Source organism: Notolabrus celidotus, chromosome 23 (genome assembly GCF_009762535.1).
Source record: "Notolabrus celidotus isolate fNotCel1 chromosome 23, fNotCel1.pri, whole genome shotgun sequence".
Taxonomy (NCBI): domain Eukaryota; kingdom Metazoa; phylum Chordata; class Actinopteri; order Labriformes; family Labridae; genus Notolabrus; species Notolabrus celidotus.
Window position 1 is genome coordinate 10,465,000 of NC_048294.1, and position 16,154 is coordinate 10,481,153.

At 38.6% G+C, this 16,154-nt stretch overlaps 1 pseudogene; it reads left to right on the plus strand.

Moving 5' to 3' along the window:
* Positions 1-3,205: 3,205 nt before the first annotated feature.
* Positions 3,206-5,678, plus strand: LOC117807792 (annotated as a pseudogene).
* Positions 5,679-16,154: the final 10,476 nt, after the last annotated feature.

The window sequence follows — 16,154 nt, forward strand, 5'->3', positions numbered from 1 at the left end:
AATATTGTTTTTGTTACATCCAATAGTCTGTAAAGCTTTTTATGTAGAAAACAGTAATAGTTCATTTTTTTTATTACTGCTCTAAAGTTCTTACAACCTTTTAAATTTCCATCTAGCTAAGAATATGAAGACTCAAGAGATGACAAAATCATATGAAAATGACTGGAGTCCAAAGAAAATACCAATTAGCTTTAACTAGCATTGTGTGTCAGGGATGACTGCGTTACCCGCCATAATAAATACAATGAACTCTCCGAGTGCCTGTAAAACTAGTTTACTCTGTATTTTCAACAGTCCATATAACGCCTATTGATCAGGCCTCTTTTAAGTGGCTTAAATTGAAGAGCAGTGAAGCTTCACCTGGCTTATTTCAGCCATAACATTCAACCACAACAACAATAAAAAAGAAAGGGTTGTTCCACAGAAAGATAAACTTTTAAAGTTCACAATATAAGCCTTAAGTACCCAAAGCAGTGCTGGGATCACACAGGTTAATTCTGTCTCAGGGTGGCTTTACGCTTCAGGGTGGAGGCAGCAGAGACAGCATAAAGTGAGGGATTGAAATATTATCTGCAGTTTTCCTCTCTTCTTTATTTATCCTTGTTCCTTTTTTCTTTGTCTACTCACCACATCAGCATGCTCCTCCAATATGTACAAAATTTGCATATGGCCTCCTGGGAGTTACATGTGGAAAGGCCCCACAGGGGACACGAGTGAAAGAGCAGCACAGAAAGGTAGGTAGACATGAGGGAAGTGGAGAGGGAAGAGGAGGGGGGGGCATCCATGCTCACGTGCACCTGCAGTGTTTGATGAATGGCGGGGATAATGACTGATGATATCTAGGCGGCCTGGGGGAGAACACCTGAGTGGTTCTTGCCAACACACACACACACACACACAGGAACAGTCACGCTAATCCACACAGCCCTGTGGCTCTGACATGGTCATTGCTTTGATAAGACAGTGCAAAGTGTTAGATGGACCTGATGGCTGTATTGGCTTTGTTTATCAATCCAAGTAACTCCACAATTACAATCCCAGGTGCAGAGATGTCTCGCTATCAAAGTTTACCAACTGCTCCGTGCTTAGGTTTAAAAGATATATATATATATATACAAAGAAATGCTGGTGCTTTAAAATGGTCTCATACTATCTGAAAGCTTTGCTAACGACGCAAGCTAATCAAACGCATTCATGTATTTGCATTGGTTTGAAAAGATGTGCAGGCTTTGATAGTGACATCTTTTTTGTCTGCTATCATTGTGCACAATCTGCAAAAGAAGAATAAATTATAATAATTATGATTAAAAAGAAATTCAAATGGTATTTGCTGGAACATTTTCCGTTCAAGGACGTGCCACACGCACCTTTCAAAGAAGAAAATTTGGTGTAATTGTGTTCCTGACCTTTATGGAAGACTAACGCAGTGCAATCCAAAAAAAATAAATAAATAAAAAAGGGCAAAAATAAAAGAAATTAATAAAAGCAGTTGCACATTGTTTTTTTTTAAATGGACTGCCAATGTGACAGATTTTGGACAAAGTGTGCAACTAGTTTTCTATACGAGTGATTAAAGTGATTTAACGACTGATTGAATTCTTTCAGTTCATCAGTTGGCTCAAAACACGGCCAATATTGAGACCAAACCAAATCACAGTCTATATTACACGGTGGAGCCACACACTGTTAAATCTCTCCATGCAAACGTTTAAAGTTGAACAAAATAAGCCATAAAAGTAACTCCTCAAAACTGCTAGGAAAATTCAACTTTTCTTTCCACTGGATCTACTGTACGGCCAGTTTTTTTATTGAACAGATTGGCTGAGATAAGCAGCCAGATGTCTTCTTATTTCAGGCACAGAATGAAAACATTAATGTGTCTTTAAATGCTGACCAGAGAGTTATTCAAGTGTGGGTTATTCAAATGAGAGGCACATTTAGATTGCTTATATGTATTGAAAAAATACTGCAATGTATATAACCTTGAAGATTGGCTCAAAGCCTGTTTAATCTACATATCTTGTCAGCTCACCGGCATTAAGGTGCCTTGCACTGCTTCAAGCTGGAAATGTAAGACAAATATGTAAAGGTTTTCCCACCTACCTCCATCTGAAGTACCTCATCAGTAGAGATATTAAGCTTAATGTCTGCTTTTTTCTGTAAACAAAAAGTAACCTTTGACTCCTTTGGATCAAGACATAAAAATCCCATAAGAGCAGTACTATTGACTTTCTATCACATCATTTATTCTCTCTCATTTTGGACTACACTGTTTTGGAGTCAGCTTCCTAAAACTCTGTGAGGCTATAGTTGGTGTTCTACAGAGTTTCAAATCTATCAACTTTTGGTTTTAAAAATGGGGAATTATATTATAGAAAAAATTTAGTTCTAGCACACATTCCAAAGCCAAGTCCAGTCCAGAATCGGCTCAAAACCACACATATTGGTTTTGGCCTTACACAAAACAGAAGTTCCCCCAAGCTGCTTCTAAGTAAGTGAACTTTACAACCTCATGAGAACTTTCTTCAGTCAGTTAGTTGAGACGGTCATGGCCTGAAGATTACGTTTTGTCACTCTACAGTAGTAGAAGCAGTGTTAAACAGAAAGTGTTGTGCTCATCATTGTTACCCTGTTTTCAATAATTCCAAAACTCCTTTTAACCATGCAACAGATTTTTTTGTGTGTGTGGTTACATTGAAGTTGAAATGGCTCAAATGGGGGAACTTGTTTAGAGATTAAGTTGCTGAAACCAGTGCACAAGTGCAAAAAACGTTGGTACCTTGATTGTCCAATATGGGCTGGCTCCAGTAGTTCCCCCATTGGTGTCCATATTAAAATGCCAGTTTTACTGCAACCCATGGCAACAATTCATTTCTTTTGATAAACTTGAGGCTAAGAATTATGTTCAATTAGGCCTGATTTGAATGACAACTGGGTGCATAGTAGCTTTGTGCATGAAGGCTTAACTTGACCTCATTGCTGGTCGTTAGAGCACTCGGAACTTAGTTGAAGTTAGCATTTCAAATATGGCGACCACCATGTTCGGGCTTCATTGTGCTTCTTCAGAAACCAATGGGAGACGCCTCAAAGACGAGGCCCTTGTCTTATGCGGTCAACGGTTTCTAGCTCTACCTCCGATCCAGAATCAATTTTTGACGCTTTGAATTCTTAGCAACTTTTTTATGAGCTCTGACCATCCAAACCCATGAAGTACATCATCGGCATTGCCGTTACCAACGGAGGGAAAACCACCCTCACCAACAGACTGATCAATAACCTGCCCAACTGTTGTGTGTTCCACCAGGATGACTTATTCAAGCCCCAAGATCAGATTCAAGTTGGTGAAGATGGCTTTAAGCAGTACAATGTCATCACTGCTCTGGACATGGATGCCATGATGAGCACGATCTACGCATGGTTGGAGAACCTGGTGAAGTTTGAGAAATCTCATGGCATTAATACCACCCTGAATACTGAGATTGTCCCAAAGTCTGACAATAAGGAGGAGGAGACTCACATCCTTATTGTGGAAGGCTTTCTGCTCTACACCTTTGAGCCTTCGATCGACGTGTTAAAGCAACGTTACTTTATTTCCATCCCGTACGAAGAATGCAAAAAGAGAAGGTGCTCAAGGAACTACCCAGTGCCAGACCCCCCCCAGCCTGTTCGATGGACATGTCTGGGCCATGTATTTGAAACACAAAAACACCAGACGAGGGCCTTGTCTTATGCAGTCAACGGTTTCTACCTCTACCCATATGTTTAGGCAGTTTTTAACAACTTTCAGCTATATTTTTGGTCTCCACCCCCTAATGAGGCTAGAATCAGAATTTTTAGCAAACAACGTTGACTACTAGTTTTCAGTTCTACCAATCCAACATTTGGTGGTAGTGAAGAGTGTTTTTAGAGCTATTTCAAATGCAAAAAGATGCTTGAGAAGTTGAGTGAAAACAAGAACTAGTTGGGAGCCAAACAGATCAACTTTGAGCTTTAACTTAAAGTGCTAAGCTTTTACTAAGAGCAACCTTTTTTACTGTCACATTTTTTCCCACCTTGTCATGATGCTGCTTGTTGATGCTGCTTTACCTCCGCTGAGGTTCAAGTTTTTTCCATTGATAGAGTTCCTCCACTTACCCAGAAGTTTGAGAAGCTGTAGCGTGTGACAGAAAAGTGCAAATGCATCTGTGATTAAGTCAAAGTGCAGTGACACGCTCAGATAATAAAGAAACCCAACGTTCCAGAAGTGTTAGAATAGCAATAACATTAAAATCGCAGATTGGAGGCAATAAAGGAAACACAGTAATCTAGATTCCCGCAGTTTCATGCATTTAAAGCACATGCTTATACCACCCCTGACCTCCCTTCAAGCCTACTCTGCACCATTACTACAATCAGCATCTCATTTGACTGCAAGCAATGCACCCCAAGACAATTAATTCCAGTTAGTGTAAAGTATGTTTCATGACATATGCTAAGAATAAAGCTTATGTAGGACGCAAATGCATTTGAATTGGATTTTGCTCATTATCATCCTGTTACTGTACGGTTAAATTACATCAGCACATGACTTGCTTTGCATGTTTTGATTGTATCCTCAGGAGGGATAAAGCCTTTGATATGGTTTTGATTTGAATTTGCTGAGTGGTTCATGGTATGGTTGCTTCTCTTGCATTTGTTTCTATACATCTACAATCACTGTAGTTAGCTAATATTGGTTTGATTTACACATTCATTTGATCAAGCAATTTTAGTTCATCAAGAACGTTTTTGTTTGATTCGCACATATTTTTATTAGATGAAAGTCTTTCTTTTTTATTTCAGAGCTGTTTCATTTATGTCAAAGGCTGTTGTTATATCAAATGCATTCTGACTGTGACGTTAGCTTCCTGGGATCTCAATGCAAAGTGATTAGTTATACAACTTACTGAAATCAAAGTGTTCAAAAGAACTGAAATCGTACATTCAGGTACTTAGTGTGGATTTGGACTGCTTTACTGACTTTAAATATTTCCAAAACCCTCTGGCTGTAGTGGAGAAAAGACAAAAGAAATTATAAATGCACAATTGGGCTCAGCATATAGAGCAGTTTTCCCATATACGGACACTACAGTAGTCCGCTACAGTAGTCAGCTACAGTAGACAGCTACAGTAGTCAGCTACAGTAGTCAGCTACAGTAGACAGCTACAGTAGACAGCTACAGTAGTCAGCTACAGTAGTCAGCTACAGTAGACAGCTACAGTAGACAGCTACAGTAGTCAGCTACAGTAGTCAGCTACAGTAGACAGCTACAGTAGACAGCTACAGTAGTCAGCTACAGTAGTCAGCTACAGTAGTCAACAGGTTTGACTCCAAGCCTCAGCCCTTTGATGTATTTGAACTAGAGGTGCGTTTCAACCAAGAGTTCCGGGGTCTTTTAGCCCCCAGAACTACCTTCACCTGATCTAAAAGGTTCCTGCGCCCCCATTGTTGTCTGCGTTTCGACTGCGGGGTGAAGTCCTGGGTAGATTATGCAAATCAGGCCAGTGATGTATGGAGAAAAAAATTATATTAAATAAGATTTTGAAATCTTAACAAAAAACTAAACTGGGATGCATTCCCAGGAACTCTCTCTGTGTTTCAACAACAGTGTAAACTCCACAAACATCGTTACTTCAACCGAAAGTTCCAGGACCTTTGAAAAGTGCTACCCCCCCAAGCAGGGGCTTTTCAGGGGGGAGATTATCTACCCCTGAACTAAATTTAGACCCTGGTTCCTCCGTTCGAAACGCACATAGTTCAGGCGTTAAGTCCCTAGTAAGGTCCTTAGTATGGGGTGGTAGTGGTTCTTAACACTGCTTGCCATCCACCATAAAACAAAGCGGGGAAAACCAAACAGAAGGAGCAGCAACCAGCAAGTTCAAGGATTTATATTGAATCCAAAAAACTACATATGACTCTTTGGGGGTGCTAATTCATAGAACATTAATACTCCCTGATTGTTCTTTTAGCCGTTTTAACCCATCACCATTATTTACAATCTACCAGTAGTAACTAATATGATCTTTCAAAATAAAAGCATGTTTTTACAATACAGGAAATAAAGCAACCCAAACGCAAGACATTAAAAATGTCAGAATGAATTATGGATTTTGTAAAAAATACAGTGTTTGTAATAAATATTTCGATGATATCATTATTGAGAACCTTTTTTGACGATGATATTTGTGAGGTGAACATGTGATACTGTGAAAACCCTAATTTATACAGCACCCTAATGGCAAAAAAGTATCTTTTCTTTTAAAACATAGTCATGAGATGCTTCCATACTGACCATAATTTTCAACTTTTTATTTGGTTATCCCTTAGCTGCTAGATTTTTTTTTTTTTAAGTACAAAAAGGCAGCCATTCCCAATTTCAGACTTTTGCAACCCAATTAGAGATCTCAAAAATATTCTGGGGCACAGCCAAACCTTAACCCACAAGATGAAGTTTTCCAAACACATTTTTCAAATCTGTTTGAAAGAACGCTTCAGAAAATTCGGTGCAAATAAAAAAAAAAAAAACACACCCAAAGAAATGTAAGGGTGGATACTTATTACATTTAAGAAATAGAGACCTTTTTGATTTCCATTGGGTGTTTCTTAACACACATTTGATAAGATAAGAGAAAAGAGATTCCTTTACTTGTCTAACAACGGGGAAATTCAAGTGTCACAGTAACAGAGTAGACAGCGCAAAAGAAATATACAAAGCAAACAAGAGAGGTAAAATTAAAGAGGTAAAAAATAAGCATATCTAAAAAAATCACACACACACACACACACACACACACACACACACACACACACACACACACACACACACACACACACACACACACACACACACATATGTATATTGTAGTGCCATTGATGCCCACCACTGGGTCGCAATTTAGGAACCATGGCCCAAGTAAAACCCAAAGCATTAAGGGATTGATACAAGACCTTGAACACCATTTTTTTTTTTATCAAAAGGTTGTTTACACACTTATGACTATTTATTATTTGCAATCAGCATAGATGTTTTCCCCCCCCCCCGCCTTTCTTAACACAGCTTAACTGTGTCTGTACCTTTAAGACTTGGTCCTTGTTATCTCTAATGCCATATGCTTAACTGGCCCCAAAGATCTAAGAAAAAAAACACCAGAGTTTCCAAGAACAATGGGGAAAATAAGGTATTGGATACAATGAGTCAGCATATATAGAGTGTATAGCATTACTGTTGTTTAAGGTAACTTTGAGGTCAAGAGCTTTGTAATAATCAGGGACATTTGGGTTCAAACATGGAAGAAAATGTTAAAAAATAGTCAGAGATTACTAAATTGAAGCCTCAAGTGGGCAAACCTTGAGATGTTACTATCAGCTGGGTGTTCAGGTGAGATTACTTTATCTCTACCTGTCAGGTCAGAATTCCAAGAATTCCCAAATTAAAGTTGTATGTCTGTACAGTGCGATACAGACTTTATCTTATTTATTTATTTTGGTGGTGGTGGGGGTAGCAGACTTTTATCTCTGTGGAATTATTTAACAAAGCAGCTTAGCTCTCGCTCCAGGCTGAATAGAAGTAGGGAGAGCTGGAATCATGTAAAGGGACTGGGGATTTGCTAGCATGATTTGTGCACTTGTTTGATTTTTTTAATATTTTTTATCCCTGGAAAGTAATTAAAGCCTGACATGAGCGCGCAGAAAAATCTCAGCCAATCACTCCTGTGTGTGATGTGATGTGTGTCGCCAGCGCTTACATTCCTAATTGCACTTTAACTGTGTCTCTTTTGGAATATAATAAAAGCAAAACACTTTTGGTGCCACTCAGCCACAGTCGGAGACGGCGGACGTGCTGGCAGGAACAACCCCACTGATGGACGTGTTTAATTAGCAAGCCCTGACACTCAGAGAGGCTTTCTTTTTTTTTCTTTTTTTTTTCCAGCATTTCATTCACTCTGAACCGCTTCTGATTGGGTCAACTCCATTTCAGCAATGTCCCAAATCTGCCCATTTAATGTTCTTGGCTTAAAGTCACGCAAAATAACAGCATCCACAAGCGTGACGGAGAGAAATATGTGACGAGCATTGAAGACGGAGAGTTTTCCTTTAATTTGGCTCAACATGTTTTACTTTATTCCAATTTAATCTGACCTCAAGGGTTTCAAATTTAGAGCAATTATTACTCTTTTACATTCATTTCTCACTCGAAATGCCTCAGAGTTCAAAGAGAAAAATGTCCTTGGATCTCCTTTGGTGCTGCTTTACTTCATTACGTCTTCGTCCGTACACACTTTGGTTGATACACAGACAGCAGAAAATTCAAAATGCACGCAACAACTCCTGCCAGCATTGACATCTCATTAGACGGCTGGATTTCCAGCGTTTTCATATGAACAGTGCTTAAATTCCAGGGTTCCCTCCCTCCCTCCCCTCCCCTTATCCCCACATGCCGGCAAATTTGGCACGGGCAAAAGGGAAGGAAATGGCGGGTTTTAGGGGGAAAAATCTTATTAAACAAATTCTCTAAAGCATTGAGACCAACTGGTGTGGAGTGCGCTGATAACAGCTGGCCATTTTGGAGTGTCACCTCGCTTGGCAGCTGCGCCAGCGGAGAGAGAGAGGGAGAAAATGTTTTAATGGCTGTGGCCTGCAGATTTGAACACTGTTATTTTGGCAACTTTTTAATTATCTCCAAATGAATGGATTGATGGGAGCAGTTGTAACGGGGGAAGAGATAGGGAGACGTTCTGTTGTAGTTGGGGTTCTTTTTTTTTCCCATTTTGGTCCTCTTTCTCATGGAAAGATATTTCAGCAAGATGGCCTCCCGACCAAATTGTTTCAAAGATTTGAGGGCAACTTTGCTAATGAGAAATTTAATCACATGCTTTCGGGGGAATCTTCACTTTATATGTTGGATGAAACTTGAGGCTAAACATAAATTGGGTTTCATCATACATAGCATCTCGCTTCAATTTCCACATTTAAACACCACATGGTGTCCGGGTTTGTATTTCCTTGGATGTAGCAAGAAAGCTTAACTTTAACATCTTACAAAGCACGAAATATGCTATGTCCGAATGAAAGAAAGCTATATCAGGCTTTCTTTTGAAGGTCCTCTGTGGTGGTAACTGGAAGCCTTTTAGTCACTACAGATGTCTTTATTTTGCCATGACTCAAAGCAAAGTCTGTAACCAAAGGAAACATCTAACAAGATGTCCTGCAGATCGAGAATTCCAACAGTCCACAATAAAAAAATGCATAAAACTGTACAAATGGGAGCAGAAACAATCGACTTATAAAAGATTAAAGTGAACTAATTATATAGATTTGTTTTTACCCAGATAGTCCGGTTGAGCCATGCCGGGAGCATTCAAGGCATGCTGGCACAGTGGGTGTGAGTGGTTTTATGTAAAAGAGAGGTATTTGAATTAAAGATTAATGGAAAACTTTCCTAAGATCATGTGTGATGACAGGCTAATCAGGGTGAGTACATATTTCAAATGCAAGAGCAATATGTACAAATCTCTCTCTGAATATCTATAGAGTGGAGATCAAATATAACATCAGTAGGCTGTAATGAAAAATAAACAGAAAATGTGCATCAAAGCAGCACCATATTTGTATGTAATTGCTTCATGTGTCCAACGTAGAGACAATTCAACCATTCATGAGTACTTCACAAACACTCCTGAAAATTTCAGAAATTTAGAGGCCAGCATTTCTGAAAACTGAAGTGGATATTTTCTGAAAATTGAAGCCCACCTCCCAGGAAATTGAAACATAACATTTCTAAAATTTGAAGATCAATATTTTCTGAGAATGGAGGCCAAGTGTTAAAAATGGAAGCACATTTCTGAAAATTGAAGCTTACATTTTTTTTTTCAAATTTGAGGTCACATTTTTGGCCAACTTTTTTTGAAAATTGACGCAAACAGTTGTTAAAATTTTGCTCAACTTTTCTGAAAATGAAGCACATTTTTGAAAATTGAAACCCAACATCTTTGAAAATTGAAGCTCAACATTTCTTAAAATTGAAGGTTAACATTTTTTAAACTGGAGGCCAAATTTTTGGGCAACTTTTTTGAAAATTGAGCCAGCAAGGCCAAAGCGTAACTATTCTGAAAATTAAAGTTTAACATCTTAGAAAATCTAAATTTAACATTTTTGAAAATTAAAACCCAACATCTTTAACAATTAAAGATCAAAATTTCTTAAAATTGAAGATTAACATTTTTGAAAATTGAGGCCAAATTTTTTTGGGCAACTTTTTTGAAAATTGAGCCAGCAAGGCCAAAGCGTAACTATTCTGAAAATTAAAGTTTAACATCTTAGAAAATCAAAATTTAACATTTTTGAAAATTAAAACCCAACATCTTTAACAATTAAAGCTCAAAATTTCTTAAAATTGAAGATTAACATTTTTGAAAATTGAGGCCAAATTTTTTTGGGCAACTTTTTAGAAAATTGACACCAACAGTTCTGAAAATTGACACTTTTGATGATTGAAGCACAACATTTTTAAGCATTGAAGCATTTATACATTGAATACTTTTTGGAGCTTTCAGGAGTTTCTGCATGTGTTTACAGCTTTAGATCATTTTCAACCGTTTTGGGATTTTACTCACTCTGGCTGGGACATTTAAGCAGAAATACAGAGTAGGTTGAACTGAAGGGTTGCATTAGATTGATTCCTTATTGTTATGTATTATTGGGTAGATTGGGTCCATAGTCAAGAGTGTTTATATCACTGCTGGTACCAAATTGCATGACATTATCCTCCCCTTCTTTCACCCACATACAGTTAGCCACAGTAACAACCCTTTAAGCTGAATGGCCAAACCTTAATATACACTACAAGAAGAAATCCACTTGCCATTTTGTTACATTTTACACACTACCCAAACTACAGATGGTGAGACTAAAGATAAAGACTAAGAAGTAAAACTAAGCTCCAAACTTTATTCATTTTGCAGCTACAAAAGTTGAGAGAGTTATTCACAGAGAAACCCAGAAAACAAAACTCTCAGTTCAGTCACTGGAACGGCCACATAGCTGAACAGACAGGAACGACACCTAAAGTGGACCGATCCAGTCCCAAGTTCCCTGGCACCCGCTTATGAGTGAGTGTGAAAGTTGCCAGATCCATTTTGTTGTACCAATGATGTCCATTGTGTGATCATTAGCTAAATGGACATGAAGCTAGTGTAGCTTTCTTTCTGTACCAAAGCACTTGGAATAAGACAGAGCAATACAAAAAGGGTCCAAACAAGTTTGAGCAGAATTGGTCGCCAGTTCTGTGTGCAGTTTCATTCCCTTCATATCTGGTTCAAATCCCTCTCTGTGCTGGCTCTGATTTTTAACAGTGGGACATTACTGTTTTTTGATTTGGAGTCTCAGATATAAATGTGTATTTTCTTGTCTCATGGTGAAAACTAATGAGGTACTAGTTGCTCCGTCTCTAAGTTCATGCATCCGATTAAATCCGGTGTACAAAGTTAAAGTTATGTGGGTCTGATAAAATGTTGACGTGACTTATGATAACTGATTTGCCAGTGGGTAACTTGGATTTAAGAGCTAAGATGAGGCATGTCTTTAACAATGTTGGCATGGTCTGGAATATGTTGTTTTTTATGTCCACATGTTATTTTCCTGTCCGTACATCTAAAATTGGAAGATGTGTGAAATACAAAGCATATTTAAGCCTTTGGTAAATAAAATAATTGCTAGACTGATGCTTTCTGACCTGTGTTCTGAGATATACATCATCTAACAAAAGTGAGTACACCCCTCACATTTCTTCTATTCATTCATTCATTCATACTATTCATTTTCTCCAGACCCAACTCGGTCGAGGCATGATGGCTGTCTAACATGAGTCTGGTTCTACCTGAGGTTTCTGCCTGTTAAAAGGAAGTTTTTCCTCACCACTGTAACTAGCTAAATACTGCGATGTGCAATGCTCATGATGGATTAAGGTGGGGTCAGACTGAGTCTTACCCTGTCTTGATGTTGGGTCTCTGTTCATAATTTGACATAGTGTGGTCTAGACCTCCTATGTTTGTAAAAATGTCCTGAGATAACGTTTGTTGTGATTTGATGCTATACAAATAAAGATTGATTGATTGATTGATTGATTGATTGATTGATTGATTGATTGATTGATTGATTGATTGATTGATTGATTGATTGATTGATTGATTGATTCTAAAGATGATGCCCAAGAAAGTCCGCAAACAATCTTCTAAAGACAAGCAGACTAAAGACATGGATTTCTGGAACCATGTCTTGTGGTCTGATGAGACCAAGACAAACTTATTTGGATGAGATGGTGTCAAGCGTGTGTTGGGGCAACCAGGTGAGGAGTACAACAACAAGTGTGTCTTGCCTACAGTCAAGCATGGGGGTGGGAGTGTCATGGGCTGTTTCCGAAATCGCCTACTATAGTAGCAGTACGTACTGATATGTCCAAAATTCAGTATGTAGTAAGTAGTATGTGAACAAGAGCAAAATCTGCAGTAAGCCAAAACTCCCCGGATGTCTACTGATTCGGGAAAATATCTCAGTGTGCATCGGACCAGTCTTCCTCGCGTACTGTTTCCCATAATGCATAGCGCTCGTTCTGCTTTTTCTTCTTCCTCATTTTTTGACGGGAGGAAATCCGTTTTTGGGTGCTGTGAAAGTTATCAAATTACATATAAACCACTTCCTAACTTTTTAAATCATAAATGGATGCTAAATAAGCATTTTATTTATCGGCTTCGCCGTTGTTTACTTCCGCTTTCCGAAACCGGAAATCCAGCGAAGTCTGGCTCAGCATGCTGCATGACAGATCGGACAGAACAGTCATACTACATACTAAATTCAAACGCAGTATGTAGTAGGCAATACCTACTGCCTACTACATTAGTAAGTAGTATGTAGCAGGCCGTTTCGGAAACAGCCTTGGTCTGGGTCTGCATGAGTGCTGCTGGCACTGGGGAGCTACAGTTCATTGAGGGAACCATGAATGCCAAAATGTACTGAGACACACTGAAGCAGAGCATGATCCCCTCCCTTCAAAAACTGGGCCGCAGGGCGGTATTCCAACATGATAACGACCCCAAACACACCTCCAAGACGGCTACTGCCTTGCTAAAGAAGCTGAGGGTAAAGGTGATGGAGTGGCCAAGCATGTCTCCAGACCTAAACCCTAATGAGCATCTGTGGGGCGTCCTCAAACGGAAGGTGGGGGAGCACAAGGTCTCTAACATCCACCAGCTCCTTGATGTCGTCATGGAGGAGTGGAAGAGGATTCCAGTGGCAACCTGTGGAGCTCTGGTGAACTGCATGCCCAAGAGGGTTAAGGCAGTGGCCACACAAAATATTGACACTTTGGGCCCAATTTGGACATTTTCACTTAGGGGTGTACTCACTTTTGTTGCCAGTGGTTTAGATCAGAGATCCTGGTCATATGTGGTGTCAAAGCTGTAGCACGGCCTATATCTGCAGTAGCTTTGGCTAATGTCTGCTACCATAATGCTACAATGCTTTAATCCCCGAATGGAAACAAGCACAGATGACGCCTCGTAGTGCGACTCCTGCAACGACAACTGAAGGCAGGTGGGGCTAACTCTGCTAACCCAAGCCACAATCAGCAAATCAACTTAACATTTTACCCGCAGACTCTGTGATCCCTTCTTTAGCTGTGTTAGGTAAATTACAGTAAGTTTTCTCCCCTTTAGACTAGTTGATTTGCTGCAATGAAATACCTGTTTAAATGAGTATCCGTGTCAGAACACCCCTAATCAAGATCCCTATTATTTTTCTTTAGATGTTTTGTCTACATTTGTAAGTCAATGTAACAACATATAAAACCAAATGGGATGCACTTTTTGAGCATGTTTACATTTTTTTAAATGTATTTTGTACCCAAAAAAGCTGCAAACACTTACTTCTATATGAGCTCTAGCCTGCTGATACAAAAATAAACCCTCTATTTTTGCAGTCTTTAATGCCTGGTGAAAAGACATCTTGTTCGGACAATCAACATCCCAAATATTAATACTTTAAGTGTTTTATGATTTTTTACCTTAGTGTTCAAGTTAAGTTAACTTAAGGCAACTGAACTACTTTGTTAAAGTTAGAAAAAACTTGTCATCTATCCTATAGATTGATTTCTGTCTGAAATTTAGAAGCTGTTCTGCAACTTTTTGAACATTGTTCTTTTTTTTAATGATAATTTCTCAAGAACAGCCTCACAAAAGCACCCGTATGGTTTTACATTTGCTTTGAAATTTTAATTTTACAAGTTAAATTATTCAGATAATGGTCGAATTAAGCAGAAAAGAAAGTGTGGGTTTCCTATACATTATAAAGTTAATGCAAATCTGTAGTTTCTGAAGAGAAAAGATTAAAATGCCATCAGCTCAATGCATATAAAAAGGGTCTTCTTTGCATTTTCTTATTTCTATGTGGTTATGAAATTTAATTAAAGTGTAACTTTCTTATTTATCAGTAATCAGTGGCATTTGTTCCGGGGTTATATAAATACATACGTCTGGAAATGTCACCAAAGCTTAATGAGCCCCTTCTCTGTCTGCTAAAGTGTCATAGTGGAAACTTGTTCAACCAGAAGTCAAGTGTCTCATGAGGTAAAATAACACGCCAAAAATGAAAATGTCACTGTGGTAGCTCTTCACGGCGGACAGGTCCATCCGTACACCTCAGGGCAGGGTGTTTTAACGCTCGATATATTCTGGAAAGCCTTGAGATCGCTTGTCTTCTTTGTGAAAGTTTAAAATGTGCTGACAATATACCATCTGGGTAAAGTTATAAAACAGAGAGATTTTATAAATGATTAAATAACTGTTGGAATACTTTATCAAATGTGTGTCTGAAGAGGGCATTCACTTCCAAAAAAAGCAGTAAAACCTCTTGAATGTGATGACCTTTTGACTTTAAATAGATTTTTTTTTTTAATGTTTGAATAAACCTCAGCAATTCTGTGCTTTGGCATTGAAGTTTTCTGTATGAGAATGTGTCTGTGTGATTTTTATGGGGCTATATAGGAGTGATACATTTTTAAACTATCATTAAGAGACATCTTTATAAGAATGTACAGTATAGTTGTTTACATTGAGAGTGCAGACATTGCATTTTGTCAACATGGTGTACCAATTCAACAGACAGCGAAAGCAGAGAAAAAAGTATTATTAGATGAAAAATGTTAAGACCCCAAGGTCATTACAATATTCTAACAATAATACAGCTTAACTGAAGTATTATTCAGAAAATGTACAGCACTTTCAAAATAATAGTGATAATTCTGGATATTTTCAATCAGAGATTATGAACAAAATCACAGTTTGTACTGAATAGCATCCTCTACGGTACACCCAACACCCTCCTCAACAAATTACAATACATACAAAACTCAGCTGCACGCCTCCTCACTCACTCCCGCTCCAGAGACCACATCACCCCAGTCCTCCAGAACCTCCATTGGCTTCCCATCCCTTCAAGAATTCAGTACAAGATCCTCCTCATCACCTACAAAGCCCTCCACAATCTAGCTCCCTCCTACCTCACCGACCTTCTGCAGCCATATAATCCCTCCCGCAACCTCCGCTCCACCAACGCCAACCTCCTCACCCCTCTCACCAAACCCAAGCACCGAACCTGGGGGGACAGGGCCTTCTCTGTCGCTGCCCCCACCCTCTGGAACTCTCTCCCCCAACACCTCAGATTCTCTCCCTCACTCACCAAATTCAAATCCGGACTCAAAACACACCTTTTTACAAAGGCTTTTAAACTATAATTGATTGTTTTTTTTCTTGTTTTGTTTTATTTTGCTGCCTTGCTCTTCTTTGCTTTTTTTTTTTTCACCGTTTTCCTTTTGCTTTTCCATTGTATAATTTTATCTTATTTTCCTGTAAAGCGCTTGGAGAATCTTTTAAAGCGCTTTTATAAATAAAATGTATTATTATTATTATTATTATTAATAATGTTCCACTATTAGTGACTCAGTGGAAACTGGGATTCATTGTTCATAAATATCCAGAATTATCACTATTTTTTCAAATTTCGTTTGGCTTTTATTTTGAAAGGACACATCAGAATGACCTGGGATTGGCAGGACAGTCCGTTTCTCACCACAAAAACAAACCGC